This window comes from Macaca fascicularis, chromosome 2 (genome assembly GCF_037993035.2).
Source record: "Macaca fascicularis isolate 582-1 chromosome 2, T2T-MFA8v1.1".
Taxonomy (NCBI): Eukaryota; Metazoa; Chordata; class Mammalia; order Primates; family Cercopithecidae; genus Macaca; species Macaca fascicularis.
In genome coordinates this window covers 173,432,874-173,456,613 of record NC_088376.1, presented here as the reverse complement: position 1 = coordinate 173,456,613, position 23,740 = coordinate 173,432,874, and the positions used below count along the sequence as shown (strand labels likewise).

General features: G+C 37.9%; 1 long non-coding RNA gene across 1 annotated transcript; it reads right to left on the bottom strand.

The window, feature by feature from the left end:
- Positions 1-10,969: 10,969 nt before the first annotated feature.
- Positions 10,970-21,417, bottom strand: LOC135969539 (uncharacterized). Its single transcript, XR_010584800.2, has 3 exons — positions 21,317-21,417; positions 13,124-13,229; positions 10,970-11,534 (listed from the first exon to the last, which is right to left on the bottom strand). It is a non-coding gene; the product is annotated as an uncharacterized lncRNA (long non-coding RNA).
- Positions 21,418-23,740: the final 2,323 nt, after the last annotated feature.

Genomic DNA, 23,740 nt, shown 5'->3' with positions numbered 1-23,740 from the left:
TTAGTTTGTTTTGTTTTGAGACGAAGTCTCACTTCCTCTGTTGCCCAGGCTGGAGTGCAGTGGGGCCGTCTCTGCTTACTGCAGCCTCTGCCTCCTGGATTCAAGCGAATTATTGTGCCTCAGCCTTCCGAGCAGCTGGGATTACGGGCGTGTGCCACCTCTCCTGGCTAATTATTGTATTTTTAGTAGAGACGGGGTTTCACCGTGTTGGCCCAGCTGATCTCGAATTCCCGGCTTCATGTCATCTTTTGGCCTCGACCTTGCGAAGTGCTGGGATTACAGGCATGAGCCAACTTGCCCAGCCCTGGAAGAACCTTCTTCTAATTCTTTTTTTTATTTGCCTTATCCCTTGATCTCAGTTTCCAGGAAACGGCCAGTGAGAAACCAAGAAGGCAGACAGAAAACAAAACAAAAGAAAACAAGAAAACAAACGAAACAAAATCAAACCCCAAACCCCCAAATCCTTGTTATGTGTATAACAAGAGATAATGGTTTGTTGGTTACTGCCTGTTGTATCTGCAGTTGTGCTATTAGTACTCCAAAGTCACAAACTCCAATTAGTACACATGGAGAGAAGAGTGGAAAGCAGAGTCACACAGTCTGAGGATTCTGAGGGTAATGACATCAGTGAGCCTTCACTGCACATTTCACTGTTCTTGTGAAAATAATTTCTTGTTTTAATAGTAAGGAAGATGCTTCTCATGTTAAGACCTCATTCAAAGATGGGAGACTATTGGTGGATTGCTTACATAATCCTATTTTTATTTAAGTTGATGAAAAAGACATCTTTATCTTTTGTCTTTCATCCAATATAAATAAAAATAGGTGTAATTTTTGTCATTAATCAAATAGATTTGAGCTAAAATTGGTGAAAAATTTAATTAAAAGTAGAGATAACTGAATTCCTGGGTAGTTTTAGCATTAGGCTTGCTGTTTTCAGGGATGGAATTAATTAAATGACTCCTTCAAAACATTTGTGATATGATCTATTTTATAGAAAAGAGACCTTTCAAAAGTCACACAGTGGGGGAAATTAAAGCTCTATTTATATCATTAATAGAGCATTATATCAAATATTAAGAATACTTACTTTATTAGTCATTTCCTTTCCTTTGTGCACATAAGAAGTGGGTGCCTATATTCAGGGTAAGAGCACTGTACAGTTTGAAATACATATTTAGTGTTGTAATTGCATGCTTATTTTAAATGTGGTTTTCTGAATTTTTGGCTATGAAAGCAAAGCAAAGCAACAAGTTTGGGGCAGAAATTTACCTGCAGCCAATCTTACACAAGAGCTAGAGAACGAATTTGTAGTAGGCAAACCAACTGCACACATTGAAAGTATAAAACAATATGTATTAAAATGATTATTTTATGATTTTTATTCTGTCAAAATATTTGCTGTAGGTTTAATTTCCAAATAATATTGAAGAGAGATATTTCCATATTTGTTCAAAGAACACATTAATTAAAGGAGGATGGGAAATATTGCTGGAGTAATATATTTTCTAATATTTGTGACTCAGACTGGTTTTGAGAATAATGCCTGGCATGCAGTGAGCACTCCATAAATATTTGTTTAATAATTGCGCTGGAAAATGACTTAATCTTACTGAATCCTGCTTTTCAGTGATTAGTTTTTATACCCCTGCACTGTATGTATTTTACCATTATTATAGAACTGATTATGAAACCCGGAATGAAACATGGTAGAAAAATGTGAGGAAACCTTTTTGGGGAGGAAAGCTGTAGTCCATAATTTTATTTAAGCCTTTGTATTGAGTTTTGGGGAAGACTATTTGTAAAAGAATGGGTAGTAGAAAAACAGCAAGCTTGGGAGCTACAGACCTTATGAGAGCAATAACATTTGTGGTGAAATTTATGCATTAAAACATTGGTTTTCAGACTTGTTCAGCTGTTGTTCTTTTGTAGTACAGATGAAAGCTTTGTTGCTCTGGTTGACTTAGGGCTAAGGTGGCTTGGAGTTATGTTTTCTTGTCACCCAACTTCTTCTGTGACAGCCTTAGCAGGGCTCTGAAGTGCAAAGTTTGAAAATGACTGCATTAGAAATAAACTACATGGGCTACACAGAAGACAAATATTTGTTGACTGACTTACTGATGGAGTAAATGAAAGTGTGAGTGGATGAATGAACTGATCTATCTGAGTAGATGAAGAAGCAAGAGCAGCAGCAGCTAGAGGAGGAGGATGAGAAGGAGGAAGAGGGTGTGGTGGCAAAACACTGAATGCTTTCTCTGTGCTAGGTATTGTTCTAAGCTATTATTTATTCAATGCTCACAATAAATCGAAATAAGGAAAGTACTATTATCATTTTCATTTTACATATGAGAAAACTAATCATAGGGAGGTTAAGCAACTTGCTCAGAAATCACAGATGAATAAGTGATCATACTCCTGAATTAATCTTATGGATTAATACCAATATAATGAAAAACTATATTAATTAATATGATAAATTGAATTAAATAAGTGCTTGTCTTATTTATACACATATATTTATATAATATATCTATATCTCTACCATGTGCCTGATAATATGTGAAGCATGTAGGAGAAATCAAATGAGGAACAAAGTGATTTTCTTCCTTTGAAGCACATGTGGTTTGTTAGAGAGATGCGTTTACGTATAATATTTATGTATAACATTACATTAGATGCGTTTACATGTTTATATTTAGGTGGTTTGCTTAATTCAGAAAATAAAGGAAGTGAGAAATTAGCCCTTGGTGAGATCATTGTAACCTGGAATGGTTATCAGAACCTTTATTTAGAAGGTGAGATGTGAAATAAAAAAGTGTAGGATAGGAAGGAGGATAAGAGAATTTTCTAGGTTGGCGGGAAGAGGAGGACAAACATGATTATAAATACCATACATTCAGATGCCCATATAGAGATAGATCTGACTAATAATATGGTTTGTGTTGGGCACCTGGAATGTTTGTTTGGAATGTTAAACAGTTTTTAGGGGGCCTTGAATACGGAGTATAAAGTCTGTGTTCTATCTTGATATTGATTGGGGATATTTTCAAGAAGACATAGTAGTAGGTAGAAGTAGTCTGGCGGCAGCAGCCAGTGATATAACAGGATTAGCCTGGTGGTGGATACAAAACAAATTACTGCAGGGATTGTGTAGACTTTGAACTACGGAAATGTGTTAAGAAGGTATCGCAATAACTCAGGACTGGGTTTTAGGAGCACCCAAATTGGGTCATGATACTGGCAATACAGATGAAAAGAGAGAAAATCAGAAAGAATTTTCTTTTGGTGGAATTTGGTCACTTGGATTCGGCTATAAGTTATAAAACTCAGTGAAATTCTACTGACTATTTTCTGAGTGCAAAACAACTTTGTTATGTGGTCATGAAATACGGTGGTTGCTTGCCTCAGACTTCTCAGCTTGTTGTAGCTGTAAATCATGGTATAAATACCTTACAACAGGAAATTCCCAGGAGTCAGACACAAAGTGTGTAAAATGAGCCAGAAGAGATCTGGTACTCTCAAAAAATAAATATGAACCATTTAAGAGCAAGAGAATTTGACACAAAATTATTCACTGAAAGTCAAACAATTCACCTGCATGGATCATCTACTACACACGTCTAATTACACCGCCACAAATTAACACTCACTTTGAAAAACGGACCATAACATTTTGCATGAGTGAGGGATAGATTTCTCTTCAATTTTATGGATTTTATACGTGAAATCATTTTAAACGTTAGTAGCAAATTGCTGTAATTAGAAAACTATGCTCCAATAAATTTCCGCTAAAAAAAATGGTTACTGGTAATTTTGAGGTGCCATAATAATTCCATTTTACCTGATATGAATATCATAGGACAGCAGAAGGTGGCAGACTTTTCCAGGGGAAATATATCCTTATTCTGAGATACATCTATGTTAAAGTGTGCACTATACATTTTTTTTTTTTACTGTATTATTTATCCAGTGCCTTTACTGCCATCAGTACAGCACATTTTCTTTTCATTTCCTTTTCCTTTTTTTTTTTTTTTTTTTTTTTCTGAGACAGGGTCTTGCTCTGTCATCCAGGGTGGAGTGCAGTGGTGTGATCTCAGCTCACTGCAGCCTCCGCTTTTCGGGTTCAAGTGATTCTTGTGTTTCAGCCACCCGAGTAACTGGGATTGCAGGCACGCCCCATCATATCCAGCTAGTTTGTGTATTTTTAGTAGAGCTGGGATTTCACCATGTTAGCCAGTCTGGTCTCCAACTCCTGGGCTCAAGTGATCCTCCCATCTCAGCCTCCCGAAGTTCTGGGATTACAGGGGTGAGCCACCGCACCTGGCTGACAACATGTTTTTCAATTTGGCTAGTTTGGAATCCAAAGCAATGTAATTTCTGAATAGTTTATGCTGAACATTAAGGAATGATGTTTGTTCTATAGGGTAAGCTAATAGGAAAGAGGATACTGATGTGTACTAAATCTGTGGAGCTGTGGGTTGTTCAGCATTACATAATTTCTATCTCCATGCATGGCTTCCCTTCTTGAACAGCTCTGGAGGGCCCCAAAGTCAGCTGGTGAGGAATACAAAGCAAGAGAGAGCTTTTCTATGATGTGTCATAAAGAAAGATTGAAGGGTCAAGAGATAAAGGGCTACTTTTTATGCCCCAGTTAGAATTTTCTGTCAACCCCAGCATTCGGGAGAGTTTCAATACAGCTGGTTCCTATATTCTTCTCTCGTTCTCTACCTTGTTTTAACACCTCCACACTCTTCAGGGTTGGAGGATGAGACCAAGGGTCTTTTTTCACTCTCTGTAGGAAGAAAGCTGAGAGGAAAGAAAGAGGCAGGCCAACTCACAGCTGGGTTGGGAAGGACACCAAGCCTGACTTTGGCATTTTTTCACCATTGGCTGCTTTTCTCTCACTCCCTGGTGTGTCTTCTTTCCAATTGTTATGAATTTAATTGCATTCCCCCCAGATTCGTATGTTGAAGCCTTAACCCCTAGTACCTCAGAATGTGACTGTATTTGGAGATAAGGCACTAAAGAGGTGATTAAGTTAAAATGAGGCCTTTAGGGTGGGCGCTAATCCAGTTGACTGGTGTCGAGCAATCCCACTCTGGGTATATATCCAAAAGAAAGCAAATCAGTGTATCAAAGTGATATCTGCACTCACATGTTTTTTGCAGCACTGTTTCTAATAGCCAAGATATGGAATCAACCTAAATGTCCATCAGTGGATGAATAGATAATGAAAATGTGGTACATATACACAGTGGGCTACTATTCAACCATAATGAAGAATGAAATCCTTACATTTGTAGCAGCATACAAGGAACTGGGGTACATTGTGTTAAGTGAAATAAGCCAAGCACAGAAAGACAAATATCATGTGTTCTCAGTCATATGTGGGAACCTAAAAAAGTAAATCTCATGGAGGTAGAGAGTAGAATGGTGATTACCAGAGGCTGGGAAAAGGAGGATGAGGAGGATGAAGAGAAGTTGATTAAGGGGTACAAAATGCAGTTAGATAAAAGGGATATGTTGTAGTGTTCGATGGTACAGTAGGAAAATTATAGTTAACAATAATATATTGTATATTTCAAAATAGCCAGAAGAGAAAAATTATCCTAACACAAAACTGTTTGAGGTGATGGATATCCTCATCAACCTGACTTGATCATTACACATTGTATACAGTCATAAAAATATCACATGTATCCCCAAAATATGTACCACTATTATACGTCATTAAAAAATACTAGAAAACAGGGGAAAAAAAGATACACCAAGAAGGTGTTTGCATGTGAAGAGGCAGCAAGAGGGAAGCCATCTGCAAGCTCAGTGGAGAGAGGCCTCAGAGAAAGCCAACCCTGACAACACCTTGATCTTGGACTCTTAGCTTCTAGAGCTGTGAAAAAAAATAAATTTCTGTTGTTTACGCCACCAAGTATGTGTTATTTTGTTATGAAGTCCCTAGAAAACGAATATACAAATGCTCCTTGACTTATAATGGAGTTATGTCTCCAGAAGCACTCAATACATCTAACCTACTGAATATCATAGCTTGGCCTAGCCTACCCCAAACATGCTTATTAGAACACTTACATTAGCCTACAGTTGAACAAAATCATCTAACACAAAGCCTACTTTATAATAAAGTGCTAAATATCTCATATAATTTATTGAATATTGTACTAAAAGTGAAAAACAGAATGTTTATATGGGTACTAGAAGTATGGTTTCTACTTAATGTGTATCGCTTTTGCACCATTGCAGAGCTTGCTGTGCTGAGTTGTGTCAGTGTCGGTCAAGTGTTAGGACATTTCTTAGAGATGTTCTGTATTCACAGGAAAAGAATATTTATAAGGACTTAATCCTAAACCATGTCTGACCCTCTGGTGCTTTGGTTTGTTTTGATCTGCGATAATGTATTAACAAAGTCATTTTTAAGCAGAAAGCATAATGAAATTCTTACTATTTTCTTTTATTACTTTTTAGGCTGAACTTCGAAACCTATTCTCTTTTAATCACATCATTTTAAAAAAGCTAAATTTGACAAAGGGGATGGAAAAAGTATTTTATTTAGGGTTAGAGTTCGATGAATTTTCTAAAAGTCCATTTGAAGATACCGTGGTGGTCCAGGCTTCTGTTTTATAGTTTTAGATTTTATATTTAGATCATGGTCTATTCTACAGTTAGTTTTTGTATATGAATGTGAGTTAAAGGTTGAGCTTGTTGAATATATATGCATACATATATAAGTATATGTATGTGTATATATATGCATATATATAACAGTTGATGCTTAAACAACATGGATTTGAATTGCATGGGTCCAATTATACATGAATTTGATTCAACCAAACATGAATAAAAAATACAGCCTTTTCAGGATGCAAAACCCTATATGGAAGGCTATCTTTTCATATATACCTACACTTGAGTCCCAGTAGAGCTGACTGTGAGACTTGAGTATGCATGGATTTTTATATACATGAGCAGTCCTGGAACTAATCCAACACATATACTGAAGGACAACTGTATTTGGTATATGAATATCCCAATTCAGTGGGAAAAAGATACTTTGTGAAATGAATGAACTAGTTCACAGGTGTTTGGGAGGACCAGGAATGATAAGTTCTAGTTACAAGGCACAGGAAAGAGCAAACAATATAGTATAAGGCATATGTCAGAGTGCACCAGAATTATACTCCTGGGTAGAAGACTAGAGGTGTATCTCTCAGATGATAGAAATTATATTTGTTTTCTTTAATGTGTCTATCTGTGCTGTTTGATTCAAATATGGCTTAATTATATGATGTTGAGGATAAACTTAACCCCTGTATACCTTAGTTTCCACATTAATAAAGTGGGAATCAAAATAGCATCTCCCTCAAAGAGGTTTTAAAGGGATTAAAAAGATAATGCACAGCCCGGGCGTGGTGGCTCACGCCTGTAATCCCAGCACTTTGGGAGGCCGATGTGGGTGGATCACGAGGTCAGGAGATTGAGACTAGCCTGGTTAACACGGTGAAACCCCGTCTCCACTAAAAAATACAAAAAAATTAGCCGGGCGTGGTGGCAGGCACCTGTGGTCCCAGGCACCTGTGGTCCCAGCTACTCCAGAGGCTGAGGCAGGAGAATGGTGTGAGCCCAGGAGGCGGAGCTTGCAGTGAGCCAAGATCGCGCCACTGCATCCAGCCTGGGCGACAGAGCGAGACTTCTCAAAAAAAAAAAAAAGATAATGCACATAAAACATTGAAATATTAGCCATTGTTATGAACACCTGTTTCTTCCATGTGCTGTCTTTTAAGCAGCTGGCTCACTTAAACTGGGGAAGAGTCTTCATAGGACCATTCAATATTATGGTCTGCTTACCTCACATGTTCCCTGTGAGCTTTAGGATTAAAGCACAAATATCCAGTTACTTTCCTTTGATTAACAATTCTGGAGGGGTTCCTCTAACTCAATAGTTTACAAAAACATCAAAATGATTAATCGAAAATGACTGAACTCACATCATAAATTAATTATATAGAGATTACCAAGCAATTCACTTATGCATAAACATCATCACAAATGATATCCACATAAATTTATGTCCTCCTGATATTTATTACCAATTCATTTTTCTAGAGAGTTTTGGGGTAAAAAACACTCTGCCAATACTGGTAAAGGTGTTGTCCTTCTAATTTTCATCCATGTCTGTTTTCCCACTGTCCTTGTTCACTGTTGTCCATTGATCCAATTCTGTCTTCCATGCTGGGCCAATACCTGCTGATCTAATCTGCTTCATGTCAGCCTTGTCACTCCCTTGATTTAAGACTGATATGCTGATTGCAACGACTTCTAAGTCTCTGTCTACATTTCTGTAAGTCTAACAATTCTCTTTTTATTTATGATTGCACATATTCAAGGAACTTCCTCCATTTTTGCAAATATGGTGACTGTAGTTGCCTGTTACAAAATATCTCCTTTACATATTGGTGAGCAGTGAGAGGTTTTGGAGAATCTCCTGATCATGACCAAGCTACATGATTTGTGGGACTAAGTGTAAAATGAAGATGGGGTGTTTTTTGTTCAAAAATTATTAAACTTTCAGGACATTGAGAGGGCATTAAACCAAGAACAGGGCCCTTCTATACATGGACCCTGTGTGTCTGCACAAGTTGTACATCATGAAGCTGACCCTGATGCTGGATTCTGGTGGAAAGGAAAGAATGCCCAGAGTGAATGCACCATGAAATGTGTCACCTATTGCACAGAATACATTTTATACAGCACGATCATTGCTTTCTCTGCTGTATTATTTTATATCCCATCATCTGCCACCTTCTTAACTTCCATGGCAGGACTATAAGAAGTGAAGTTGAATATTCACTTCTTACCTTAGTGATTTTGTGGTTTAATCTTATTATGCTCACTTCTCATTACAGATAGAGATGAGGTAAGCCATATGCTGCTTCTGATAAATATTTATTGAGCACAAAATAATCTGTACATAGTCTTGCACTTAGCACTATACAAAGAAAACTGAAGGGGCACAGTCTCGACCCTGCTGTGGTTAATTTTGAGGGCCAGGCTCTATCTGCTACATGACCTGAATTACTTATTTTCTCCATACCATTCCTCGATTTCTTTATCAGTAGAAATGAACATACTAAGGTAAGGTGGTTGTTACAGTGAAATTAAAATATATTTAGCACATTTGGAACAGTGCTTGATGCTGAGTAAGTACTCAGAAATATTAGCTATTTTCCTTGGTTTTCATATCTGGACCAGGAGAAACATACAATGATCCCACCCTCACATTTTCATGCCCAATGTTTGGATCAATATAGAATTTTGGTCCCAGTATAAGCTAACTTTTTGCTTGCTGTATTAGTCCTTTTTCATGCTGCTGATAAAGGCATACCTGAGACTGGGTAATTTATTAAAAAAAAGAGGTTTAATGGGCTCACAGTTCCACATGGGTAGGGAGGCCTCACCATCATGGTGGAAGGCGAAAGGCACATCTTACATGGTGGCATGCAAGAGAGCATGAGAGCCAAGTGAAAGAGGAAATCCCCTACAAAACCATCAGATCTCATGAGACTTATTTACTATGATGAGAACAGTATGGGGAAATCATCCCATGATTCAATTATCTCCCACCGGGTTCCTCCCACAACATGTGGGAATTATGGGAGCTACAATTCAAGATGAGATTTGGGTGGGGACACAACCAAACCATATCACTTGCCAAACATAATACAATAAACGTCAGTCCTGGCTATTCTTCACAATTAGAGTCTATAAAAATATATATCTACTGATGCTGGGTGTGGTGGCTCATGCCTGTAATCCCAGCACTTAGGGAGGCTGAGATGGGTGGAACACGAGGTCAGGAGTTCGAGACCAACCTGGCCAATATTTATTAAACATCAACCCCATCTCTATTAAAAATACAAAAATCAGCTGGGTGTGGTGGTATGTGCCTGTAGTCTCAGCTACTTGGGAGACTGAGGCAGAAGAATTGCTTGAACCCGGGAGGTGGAGGTTGCAGTGAGCTGAGACTGCACCAGTGCACTCCAGCCTGGGCAACATAGCAAGACTCCGTCTCAAAAAAAAAAAATATATATATATATATCTACTGATTTAGAATTTCTTGGTGGGGTGCGCGTTGTAAATGTGTGTGCATGTGTGTTGGAGATGATCAAAATATACTAAACCTATGAATTCTTTCTTCTTTTTTCCCCTCCCCTCCCCTCCCTTCCCTTCCCCTCCTCCTCCTCCTCTTCCTCCCTCCCTCCCTCCCTCCCTCCCTCCTTCCTTCCCTCCCTCTCTCCTTCCTTTTGTGTGTCTGTCTTTGTGGTGGCACTGTGCCAGGCTTGGGAATTCATTAGCTTCCAAGGAGTTTATAGTATACTGAGGAAGAGAAACAAGAAAATTGAACACATTTGAAATGGGATGATTTATGAGAACACAAAAGAGGGATACAGAAATCTAGCCTGGGCTGTGGGGATTTCCAGGAAGCCTTCTTGTAGATGACTTCCGAACTGAGACTTAAAGGATAAATTGAAATTTATCAAGAGTAAAATGTGTTACAGATAGGAGGAATAGGATGCACAAGATGAACTTACGCCTTCTCAAGTTCCACAGGCAGTTTTAGTATAGAACTAGGGTTGAAGAATTCTAATTTAAAATTGCTTTTTAATTCAGAAAATCTGGATAAGAAAACAGGCCAGAAGAACTGTGCTATTCTCTTTACCTCTGCCTGTTTTCCGCTTCCCAGTTCCTCACTCCATCCTGGTTGACTTTTGTCTTTAGCCTTGCATGGCAATATAGCTTATATATTTTGTGGTTATGGTTATGTCAACTATTAGAGAAGCCTGATAGTATACTGGGACAATATTGACAAACTGCATTTGTTTTTTTAAGTCTGATAAATTTTTTTTTTTTTCCTTAGAAAGTTACATGTTGACTATAACAGTTATTTTACTTTCCTTCACAAAGTGGGTCTTTGCCTATTTTTCCTCAGACTCATCTTGTTAGAGAATAATCTTTGATATTCACTTTAGATTAGTTGTTCTGGGTTACATTAGCTTATAAATCATAGAGCCTGATTGAGAACTCTAATGTTCTGATTCCAAGATCATATTTCTTTTTACTGTGTTTCAACAACATTTAAAGACATTAATCATAATCTATTCTTTTTATTTTTACTTTTTTGTTTTTTGAGATAGAGTCTCATTCCATCACCCAGGCTGGAGTGCAGTGGTGTGATCTTGGCTCACTGCAACCTCTGCCTCCCGGGTTCAAGTGATTCTTGTGCCTCAGCCTCCCGAGTAGCTGGGATTACAGGCACGTGCCCCTACACCCAGCTAATTTTTGAATTTTCAGTAGAGCCAGTGTTTCACCACGTTGGCCAGGCTGCTCTCGAACTCCTGACCTCAAGTGATCTGCCCACCTCAGCCTCCCAAAGTGCTGGGATTACAGGCATGAGCTGGCCTGTTCTGTCTTTTGAATGACTCCTTTAATCCATTTGTTGTCCATCATTAGGCAGAAGAAACCTGTAAAAAAGAGGAAGTATTTGGTTATGGTGGTAGCCAGTTTCCAAAGGTAGCTCCTGCAGTTCTTCTCCTCCCTGTACTGTAGTCCAGTCCTCACAAGAAGAGATAGAGTATACCCCTTCCCTTTGAATTTGGGCTACTCCTATGACTGCTTTGACTAATAGAATATTCTGAGACTTCTGAGTTCAGGCCTCAGAAGAACTAAGAGCTTCCACTTTTTTCCTTTTGGAGCGCTCACTTTTGTGATACTCCTCAAAACCCAGCTGCCATGCTGTAAGCACCATGAGCCCTGAGATGCTTTGTTTTACAGCCCCAGGGATTCTCCCAGTGGACAGCCAGTATCAACTGCCAGCCTGAGAGGGAACCATCTTGGATGTTCCAGTTCAGTTAAAGCCCTATATAACTTGGCTGGAGACCCAGCCGATATCCTATGGAGCAGAAGAACCACCCAACTGATCCCAGTAAATCCTACAGAAACATAAAAGATACATGGCTGTTGGTACAAGTCACTAAATTTTGAGGTGGTTTATTACACAGTAATGGATAACTGAAAATGTCACCTCTGTCACAAGACTTATGTCTTTTTCCCTCAATGTCTTGACTAATGAAAACAACATGTGAAAAGTAGTGAGTCACATGTGACTTACTAGGTAGACTAACTTATTACATTAATATAGCAATGATCTCTACTATAAGCAGTTTTTCTGGAAATTATTTTAAATGACTAAGACTCTTAATTATCCTGCGCAGAGTCAAAATGAAAATTACACTAGTGTTTAAAAAGCCTCATTGAGAAGAGTATATGGTCTAGATGGAAAGAATCTTGAATTAGCATGCAAAATATCCTTTTGTGATTAAAAAAGGAAAACACATTTACTGTTTGACATTTGAGACTTGATTTTGAGCTAAAGAATCTAAAGAAATTAGCCCTTTATGGACCAAGACACAGAAGGAAAACAGAGTACAAGGGACTAGAAGACATCAGGAGGTGTTTCCTGCTAGGGCACTCTACAGCTGGTGTTTAAGTTTAGGAAAATTGAACGGCAGCATTGTTTTAAAAATATATTTTCTTTATGATGAACATATTTTCCAAACCAGAAGTTGGGACATGTGTTTGACAAACATATATGAAATTATGGGGACAGTGAGCAGAATTATCAGAAAAAATTAATAAAGGCACAGTCATAGTGATGATAATGTATGTGATAATAAAAATAATAGCTAAATAAAATTTATATATTGCTGATAATATGCCAGGCACTATTCTAAGTGTCTAGCATTAACTCATTTAATAGTTTCAAAGATGTATGCAATAAGTTCTGTGTTAATTTCTATTTTACAAGTGAGGAAATTGAGGCATGAGCCTGCTAGGTAGCAGAGCAAGCTGTGAAGTCAATCTTGTTCTAGAACCGATACTTTTTATTACTCTACCACCTTGCCTCTTTGTATAGTGTACAGGGTAAGCGTGAAAGAAGGAAGGCTATATATAGTTCTTAGGTAATGGGAAGTGGTGACCACTACTGGTACAAACAGATCATATGTAAAAGATTATTGGAGCTTTATTAAACAGCAACTAAGAAACCACCTACCTATTTGTTTGACTCTTATTGCCTCTGGAGTCATGGATGGGAAACCTGGAGCTGCTGTCCAGCAAGTGGCCTTCATGGCAAGCTCCTTGGTAACCTAGGTGGGATGCTAAGCAAGAAGAATATTGAGATAACATTGCCACCACCCCCGCAGAACTGGCTAAAAGCAGTGCCACAACCATGGCCCCATCAACTCAAGATCCCATGGGGAAACATGATTGGTTATTTGTGAAAATTCAATGCTTTGTTCCCTCTGTCGTATGCACTTTGTGTGTGAAGGATGAGGAAGCAGTGAGGTGGTAATTAGAGTGCCTGATACCTGGTTGTAGTGTACCCTGAGTGCTAAGAACAATACAAATTGTAGTAGATGACTGTGGGAGAGGTGGGGATGTTTAATGGGTACAAAAAATAGAAAGAATGAATAAGACCTACTATTTGATAGCACAACAGGGTGACTATAGTCAATAATAACTGTATATTTTAAAATGACTTAAAGAGTGTAATTGGATTGTTTGTAACTCAAAGGAAAAATGCTTGAGGGGATGGATACCCCATTCCCCATGATGTGCTTATTTCGCATTGCACGCCTGTATCCAAATATCCCATAGGTAATATATAATACCTATTTTGAACCACAGTTTTTTTTTTTTTTTTTTTTTTTTTTAAAGAACAATACAAGGGTCTTCTCAACTCCTTCTGGGCAAATGGCAAGTTGCTGGCACTCATTAAGACCCAGAATAGAGAACACAGGATACTATAAATGCCACCTAGTTCAGCAACTGGTTTGATATTTTAGAAAAAGACCAACCTTTAACCTATTTATGTATGTGTTTATTGCATCTGGAAATACATGCCACTCCATGGCCTTGAAGACTTTGTGCCATGAGCTAGTCTTAATATAGGTCAGAATTAGAGGCCACATTGATGTAAACCCCCCAAGAACTTGGATGTGAAGAAGATAAGATTCCACACTCAAAAGTTAAATGTAAGATCACCACAGGAAGGATCTGAGCAGGCAAATCCAAATTTACTTGGAGGAGACAGGACTGTTCCCAGGCCAACCAATCTCTCATTAACAAAAAAGAATGTATGAAAATATCTATAAAAGATATTTTAAAAAATCAGAATGGGGTTGGTCATCCTCGGGGCACAGAAAGAATGGAGAGTTGTTGAGAAAATTTTGGACATAGTTATATATACAGTACTGGAGAAATGGAATCGCAACTGATGGATCACAAGTATCTCTCAGCCAATGGCAAGGCCATTCTTGGTTTGGAAACAGATGCAGGGAATAGATTAAGTGAACTTATGGTATTTCTGGTCCTCATTGGCAACACTATCTCTAGTGGAAATGCTACTTGGGACTTTATTAGACTAGTGACATTGGACAATCATTACTCCTCTTGTTCTGATTCTGTCATAGGTAAGTAAATATCTGGTTATGATCTGACTTTCTGTGTAACTCTGAATAGAATATGCTGTAAACTGAGGACTCAGAGTCCAAATTCACACCAGAATTTTTTTCTTACATAATTAAATGTTCTTCAATAGTTGCAAATATATACAAATTGAGAAAGTAATTTGTAATTGATCTTGCTTTCTTTCCCAAAATAGAAAGTTTTGTAAGATTACCTTCAGTTATCTAGATAGTAGGCAACTGGCTAGAGAAAAAGAGCAGCTGCTCCTTTTATAGGTTTATTTGTTTTCCATCCTTATTGAGGTACACTTAAGGAATAAAAATTGTGTATGTTTTAAGTGTACAATGTGATGTTTTTATATATGCATACATTGTAAAATGATAACCACAATAAAGATAATTAACATACTAATCACATCACATAGTTATGATTTTTTTTGTGGTAAGAACACTCAAGAACAGATCTTAGCAAATTTCAAAAATATAGTTAGCTTTCCATAGATGAGTTCTGCATCTGTGGAGTCAACAAACCATGGGTAAAAAATATTCAGAAAAAAAATTGCATCTGTAGTGAACATGTACAGACTTTTTTTCTTGTTATTCCCTGAAATATAGCATATAAAAACTCTTTACATAGTGATATGGTTTGGCTGTGCCCCCACCCAAATCTCACCTTGAATTGTAATAATCCCCACATGTCAAGTCGGACCAGGTGGAGATAATTGAATCGTGGGGGCAGTTTCCCCCATACTGTTCTTGTGGTAGTGAATAAGTCTCATGAGATCTGATGGTTTTATAAATGAGGGAGTTCCCCTGCACAAGCTTTCTTGCCTGCCACCATGTAAGATGAAACTTTGCTCCTCATTCACCTTCTGCCATGATTGTGAGGCCTCTGCCGCCATGTGGAACTGTGAGTACATTAAACCACTTTCTTTATAAACTACCCAGTCTAGGGCATGTCTTTATTAGCAGTGTGAGAACAGACTAATACACGTAGTATTTACATTGTATTAAGTGTTATAAGGAATCTAGAGATTATTTAAGTATATGTGAGGATGTGCATAAGTTATATGAAAATATTATGCCATTCTATATCAGCGACATGAACATTCTTGATCTTGGTATGCACAGGAGGTCCTGGAATCAATTTCCCATGGATATGGAGGGACAACTTTACAATGCAGTATTATTAACTATAGTTTAGTGCCATACATTAGATCTCCAGAACTTATTCATTCTGTGTAACTGAACCTGTGTACCTTTTGAGCAACATCTCTCTATTTTCCCCATTCCCCATCCCTGGCAGCCACCATTCTACTCTGCTTTTATGAGTTCAGCTGTTTTATATTCTCACAATATAAGTGAGATCATGCAGTATTTGCTTTTCTGGGTCTGGCTTATTTCACTTAGTATGATGTCCTCCAGGTTCATCCATGTTGTCACAAATGACAGAATCTACTTCTTTTTAAGGCTGAATAAAAAAGCAGCTGTTCCCTTTAAACAGGACCTTTATATTCCATTTACCAGAATATTTGCTGTTCCCTGTGGTATTTCACCCAGCTGTTTCAGCAACCGAACCACTAGCCCCTGTAGGCTTTTGAGTTTTTATCCCGTAGGCTTAGGAGGGACATTCTCTGATTACATAAGAATACATTATTGATATCTGTAATAGTTTCTCATGATGAATGAATAGTGATGTATATCTAGCTTTCTATGTAGCTTGAGTATAATATTAATGCTGACTGAATCTTATGTTCTCCAGAATTTTCTACTTCTTACTGTTAAATTAGAAATTGTCATTCTCATGACTACCTCAGTGTTAGATACCTTTGATTTAGTGAGATTCTGCCTCTAATAAATTATTTATTCCTGAACATAAAAATAGAAAGGCTGAACTATCTAGGCAGAGCATCAGATCCTAGAACATGGAGAATAAGGCACTCTTGGATAAGGCATTCAGTCTTCTTCTATATGACAAAGTACCACTTCTGATTTTATTTTATAGGAAAGAAACACTGAAACAAGAGTCACTAGAAATTTAGTTCTGTGTATGTCTGTCATTGAATTGCCTGTGTGATCATGAAAAAAATACCTTAACATACCTCGGCATTGAATTCCCCATAAATCAAATGTAAGAGTTGAACTGAAATCTCTCTTCTGAATTTCTACTTTGCTCTGGTTTTATGTAACTCAGCTGTACATACTTTAACCTTCTGGAGTTCATATGCACATTTTATGTACGAATTATGCATAATTTAGGTCCTGTATGTGAAAGATTTAATAAAACACAAATTTCTGTGTTACTGCCATATTAGCATCTATATTTATATTCAAACACAGAAGGTTAGATTTTGGATGTATTTCAGGAACATTTGGATATCTGATGATTTTTTAAGCTGCTTTTAATCATTCAGTATAACAAAATTCAAACAAAAACAACAAAATAGGCACATCAAAACATGTTTGACTTGAACAAAAATAGCAAGCAGCTGGGAACACAGGCACACTATGCAAAATAGCCTTGTGCATATCACATTTTACATATTTATAACTGTGTAGCTCCACTATATTGACAGTTAATGGAGTGTCAGTGGCAGAGAAGCTGTCTCAAAGGCTTATTTTTATTGGACAAAGGAAAAAAGAACCTGGAAGCCTGGTTTTCTTTTTGTCAAATCAAGTTATCTAGGAGAATAAATCATCCATTTACTCTGGACATGTTACTTATGTTCCTATTTTTCCAAGAGCTAACTCAGTAATAGCAGGATAGAGTCATCTTCATTTATGTCCAAGTTGAGTCTAGAAAACAGAAACAATGTTTTCTATATAATTACTTTAGAGATTATGGAGGAAAGTGATGCATTTGACTAGCAAATTGATATAAATAAAAAACTCCGAAACCAAAAAAATAAAGGGTTACCATCAATACAGAATATGTAGTAATCTTACTGGGTATGCTCTACTAGATATCCAAGGGAGTAGAATAAAGAATATAGAAAAATGAGGTTATAATTCCTTCCTTTGCAATATAGTTAAGAAAGGCAAGGCATATACTACTGCTTTAAGTCTTATTGTATAATGTAAATGTAACAGGAAAATGAAGAGAAAAATGTGAAAATGTTATCTTCGTGTGACATAATATTGGTAATAAAAACCTTATTGTCAGGACTGGAGAAGTAGTGAGTAGGGCTTAGGTTTAGTTTATGGTCCATGGGACAAAATTGTGGGGTACTGCTGATGTCATGGGCAGGAAATTCCCTAAGATACACCAAAAGCAAAGTTATAAATAAATTTGGGGGCATGATTATTGGGAGTATCCAAAGATTAGTCATTAGGGAAAAAAGTGAAATAATTAAAGACAAACAGTTCTAGGTTGATCCAGTTTGGAATCTGCCTTGCACCATTGTGGCCCAAAACTCTATAGAGGCTATGTGTCTAGCTATGTGTGTCTTGTTGTACTAGTTCTCTATTATTATTAGGTATCTATTGCTACATAATAAATTACCCTCCAGAACTTAGCAGCTTAAAATAACAAGTTCACAGCTTTTGTAGATCAGAAATTTGGGAGCAGCTTAGCTGGGTGTTTCTGGCCCAGGATCTCTCAAGAGGTTGAGTCAAGATGTCAACCAGGTCTGCAGTCATCTGAAGGCTTGATTGGGGATAAAGGCTCTGCTCCACTTGTTCACATGGCTATTGGCAAGGGGTACCAAGTTCTTGCTATGTGAACCTCTACCTAGGGCTGCTTGAGTGTCAGCTAGCAACTGGCTTTCCTAGAGTGAGTGGTCCAAGAGACACAGCAAGGAGGAAGTCACTATGCCTTTTGTGTTTTAATAGAGAAGTCACATATCAAGATTTCTGCCACTTCCTAAAGCACACAGCAAAGGAGAGGGGAATTAAGTACCTTACTTTTCAAAGAGAGAAGTATCAAATAATTTGTAGACATACTTTAAAGACACTGCAGTGTGATAAATGTGTACTATATCACCTGAAAGGGAATTGGAGTTATTGTGTAAGGCTTCTTGGAAGAGATGTGCCTTAATCAGGATCCTAACAGGAAACAGATTTAATAAGATTTAATAAAGAAACTATTTACAAAAATGCATTCAGGGTATGTGGAAACCACAAGGGATGCTGCATTACCATGAGGCTAGTAGCATCCTGGCCATTGCCATCTGAAGGGATTAAGAAATGGAGTAATTCTAGAATCTGGAAGAAAGGAGTCTTGTGGAGAGACCTGCCTTTTATTGAGGAATAAAATCCAGGTCCAGATCCCTTATAAGAATAGATTAGAGGAGGCCGGGCACGGTGGCTCACACCTCTAATCAGCACTTTGGGAGGCCGAGGCAGGCAGATCACCTGAGGTCAGGAGTTTGAGACCAGCCTGACCAACATGGAGAAACCCTGCTCTACTAGAAATACAAAAATTAGTCAGGTGTGGTGGTGCATGCCCGTAATCCCAGCTACTCGGGAGGCTGAGGCAGGAGAATCGCTTGAACCTGGGAGGCAGAGGTTGCAGTGAGCTGAGATCGCACCATTGCACTCCAGCCTGGGCAACAAGAGCGAAACTCCGTCTCACAAAAAAGAATGGATTACAGGAATAAATACCACAACCTCACCCTCTTCTCTCTTCCTTTCCCATCTTCTGACTGGGCTTCCTTTTGGCCAAACATAATTGACAGATAGAGGTCAAAGGGGCCTATCAGTGTAGTCAATCAGCCATCTGTGTAGAGGTCAAGGTCAAAGGATGGAGAGTAGACCTGGAGGGTAAATAGAGGATGTCTTTCACAAGGTGAAAATTGAACTTGGTCTTGAAGGATGAATAAGGAGGGCCATTGAGAGCAGTATGCATAGTAAGTGTAAAAGATAAGAATAAACAAATCTATGTCTACCAAAACTCAAGTTACGTGATCCAGAGAGGTTGAAACAGGTTGGATATGGCTAGAACCATATTATGGAGGCTCCTGAAAAAGGCAGGAGTTCGGTCTTCCTATTAGAGGCAGCACTTGACAGTTCTTACACACAGGTGTGCCAAGATAATAGGGATGGGAGAGGGAGGGGAAAATGTAAGAGACTTATGTTTGGTTAGATATAAGGAATAAATGAAGCAATGTGAACAAAAATTCAGTTTTGAATAATCTTTTTTAAAATTTTTTGAGACGGAGGCTCGCGCTGTTGCCTAGGCTGGAGTGCAGTGGCACCAACTCGGCTCACTGCAACCTCCATCTCCTGGGTTCAAGCAATTCTCCTGCCTCAGCTTCCCTAGTAGCTGGGATTATAGGTGACTGCCACCACACCCAGCTAATTTTGTGTATTTTTAGTAGAGATGGGGTTTCACTATGTTGGCCAGGCTGGTCTCGAACTCCTGACCTCAGGTGATCCACCTGTCTCATCCTCCCAAAGTGCTGGGATTATGGTGTGAGCCACTGCACTCAGCCAAATAACCTTTCAAGTAAAAGAAATACTAAGTACTATTAACAAACTGTCAAATGAATAAAAATGTGAATTTGTTGGAATGAGGTATCCTCATTTATAGACTCATAGTTTCTACAATTTGCCAGAACTGCAAGAAAGCCTATAATTATCAACACTCTAACCTAAACAATTATATTGAAGTATGAGTATAGAAATGAAAAAAAAATGTTATAAAATAAACAATCATAACAAATTCGCCATCAACCTTCGTAAGGAGAGCTGTTCTTTGAATAGTACTGGTAGGCATGGGCTTAAGGTTTGGCTTGGACACAACCATTTACTCAGATATCTATCTATAGTTTGGATAATCAGTAGGAAAGTCCTGTGAGATGCAAGTAGTCCTTCCTCCTGATTTGACTTGAAGCACACAGAAATGATTATATTTCATATCTACATGAGAGATTTTAATGACGATAAACCTAAGAAGAAACATTGACGTGTATGCCATAGTTTAGAAAAGAATAAAAGTATGATAGAGCTTAAAGTGAATCGTGCTTGAATCACGTGTGTTCCTTTACTACATCCAACCTGCTATCAATAGCAAATCAGAGGGAAAAAGCAGCAGTAAATACTTGGAAATTGCTAATACAGAGTAGAACATGTAAGAGGTATATGAGTGATTATGCTTAGTGACACTAATATAACATTTTATAGCAAACCCTGGTTTACATGGCATGAAGTTAAGCATAAATTCCCTAGCTGCACTTCCACACATTTAGAATGTAGAGATAATTGATGTTAACAGTGATGGTCCTTGAATGCCTGCTGAGTTTAATTTAACAGTATAAAAGGAAATTACATTCTGAATGTGTGTACTTTGTGTTGTAAGTTCTTTCCTGATACTTTGAAAATTACCAGTGCAGTTAAGGGCATTGTAATAATTAATCAGGATAAGGAATCAAATGTAATTCTTGTTCAAACCTTACCTAGCAAACACCACAGGGCAATTTCAGGCCTCAATACTTCTGCAGGACCTTTTAGAAACTATATGCCTCAGGGGCATGAACACTTGAAAAAATTCTGCAAAATATTAGTGTAATGTTACTTACATTAATTCACTCTATTTTATTTTATTTTTATTTAAAAAATATTTTATTTATAATTTCAACTTTTATTTTAGATTCAGGGGGTACATATGCAGGTTTGTTACCTGGGTATATTGTACGTTGCTGAGGTTTGGGGTACAACTGATCCTGTCACCCAGTACTGAGCATAGTATCCGATAGTTTTTCAACCCTTGCCCACCTCCCCTTGGCTCCAGGTGGTCCTCAGTGTCTATTGTTGCTAGTTTTATGTCCATGAGTACTCACTGTTTAGCTCCCACTTATAAGTGAGAAGATGTGGTATTTGGTTTTCTGTTCCTGCGTTAATTTGATTAGGATAATGGCCTCCAGCTGCATCCAGATTGCTGCAAAAGACAGAATTTCATTCTATTTTAATGGCTCTGTAGTATTCTGTGGTGTATATGTACCACATTTTCTTTACCCAGTTTACTACTGATGGGCACCTAGGTTGATTCCCTGTCTTTGCTACTGAAATGCACTTAATGTTTTAAGTGTCTAGAAATTGCAAGTCACAGTACAGTGGTGAAAAATACCAATATGTTCCTAGCACTGATGGAGATTGCAAACTAGCAGGTATCACTCAATAAAAAAACACAAATGATTCATTTACTATCATACTAAGTGTTATAAGGATCTCTCTGGATGCTAAGAGATCCTGGCCCAGTCTGGTGGGCTGGAGAATGTTAAGTTCTGTTAGCATTAGCTTCACAACTAACGTCTCTTTAATAGAAAATTGCCACTCAAAACAAGGAATATAGCACTAACTAAAGAACAAGTAAACAACCATCAACCAACATCTTTTCCCCAATTAACCTTTCCGCCCCCCCTCCCCCAAATTAAAGGGTTAGAGCTTATTTCACCATTGTGTGACCATGGAAATCCATGAAGTACTGGGAAGCTTTTGGTGTAAGGGGACCCTAACTTTGATGTTTTCACCATGACCCATAAGAAATAGTGATCCCACATGGTCTCCTTATGAAGAATCAGTGTTGGAAAATAAAATGGATATGAATTGGTCCTATTCCATGATTATTAGTGACAAATTCAATCTAATAGACTCTACATCTTTACCTTAGTGACTGAGTTCAACTCTGTCCTGCTCTGTTGTTTGTCTTGTTGGCAAAGGAAAGAAAATACACAGGCGGTAGAGTGGGTGTGGGGGAAAGCCCTATACTCAAGTTAGCTTGGTCAAGCCGAAGATGGGAAGTCTAAGAGATTCATGGTTAAAAAGATGCAAAATATCATTGCCAAAGGTAAAAGAGGCCAAAATAAAAGGCTTGGGACTCATTAGCACAGTGACAGAACATTATCTTGTTCAAAACACTCATTTTTAAAACTTGTGGTTGGGTTATTTGAAAGCTTGGAAAGTTAATACTGTTATGTTGTATGTTTGTGGGTATATACTTATGTGTAGTGCACACACATATGATTTGAAATAATCTATTCAAAAAAGAAAATTATTGAAATCTCAAGAGAAAAATAAGTCAAAGAGGAGACATCCAAATAAGTGAAGGAAAGGGAAATGCTATGATATAAGCTATTATATTATCCACCAGCAGCTGGATAATAAAACAGCTCAAGTCAGAAAGAGGTCACCCAAGATACTCTATCAAACTGGCCCAAGACTCCCTCCTCCCTTAGGCCTCATCTCATTCTGAGCTTAGATTTTTCTGCGAATCATAGTAATTGGGAATCAGTTCACACAGCTGTGAACCACTGCTCACAGATACAGAGGGAACAGGTTTGAAGTTGAGCATCTCTGCTGGAAAGAGAAGGGAAGTGACTTGTTTATGTAGCATTTCATCGCTCCTCCCAAGAGGCGCTACCCCTGGGTTTATGTTCTGTGAAAGGTGTGGTGACATTATGGTTTTAAAGCAAGTGGAAGATTGGCCTGCTATTAGAATTAGGGGACTTGGATTCAGTTCTAAGTTAAAATCATGAAATGTTAGTGCTGCCAGGAAACTAAGTATAATCTAATCCACTTTTCTCCTTTTACAGGTGAGGGACCTTTGAACCACAGATGTTAAACGATTTGCCATGTTAGTTAATGATAGCATCTGAACTAGAATCACCAGTAGCCTGTACTACTGCTTCTATAACATTATTCTTCCTCTGGGACCTTGAGGCTCATGTCAATCAATTGTAGCAATTTCCTTTCTTCCGTGTCCTTATCATTTATTATGTTTAAAGTTTTCCAACATCATTGAGAACTCTGTCATATGGTTTATCATTTTTGTTTTGTCATTCTTCTTCTTGTTCTCATCCAGGTGATCTTAATATTGATATATATCATTAATTAGATTTGCTAAATTCAGATATTCTTTTCATTTTTTTTTACTCTGTTTACCTTCATTTTCTTTCAACAGCAAACTCCCATGATGCCATCCTGAACCATATGTACTCCAGAACTACATCACATCTGAAGTCAGAAAATCTAATCTCCTACTGTCATTACAACTTCTTTTCTTCCAGTCACACATTACTTCACCCACATTGGTTACAGGGTAACCTGTTGAAACAAACAGACTCCAAATCCAAGGGCTCTTCCTCATATTATAGTGTAGAAGTGAGTGGTGTAGGCTGGCAGATGGCTCTGTCTTATAAGGTCATCGATTAACCCGAGTTTTTTCTACCTCATCTCATAGTTTTTTCACCCTCTAGGGGACTGTC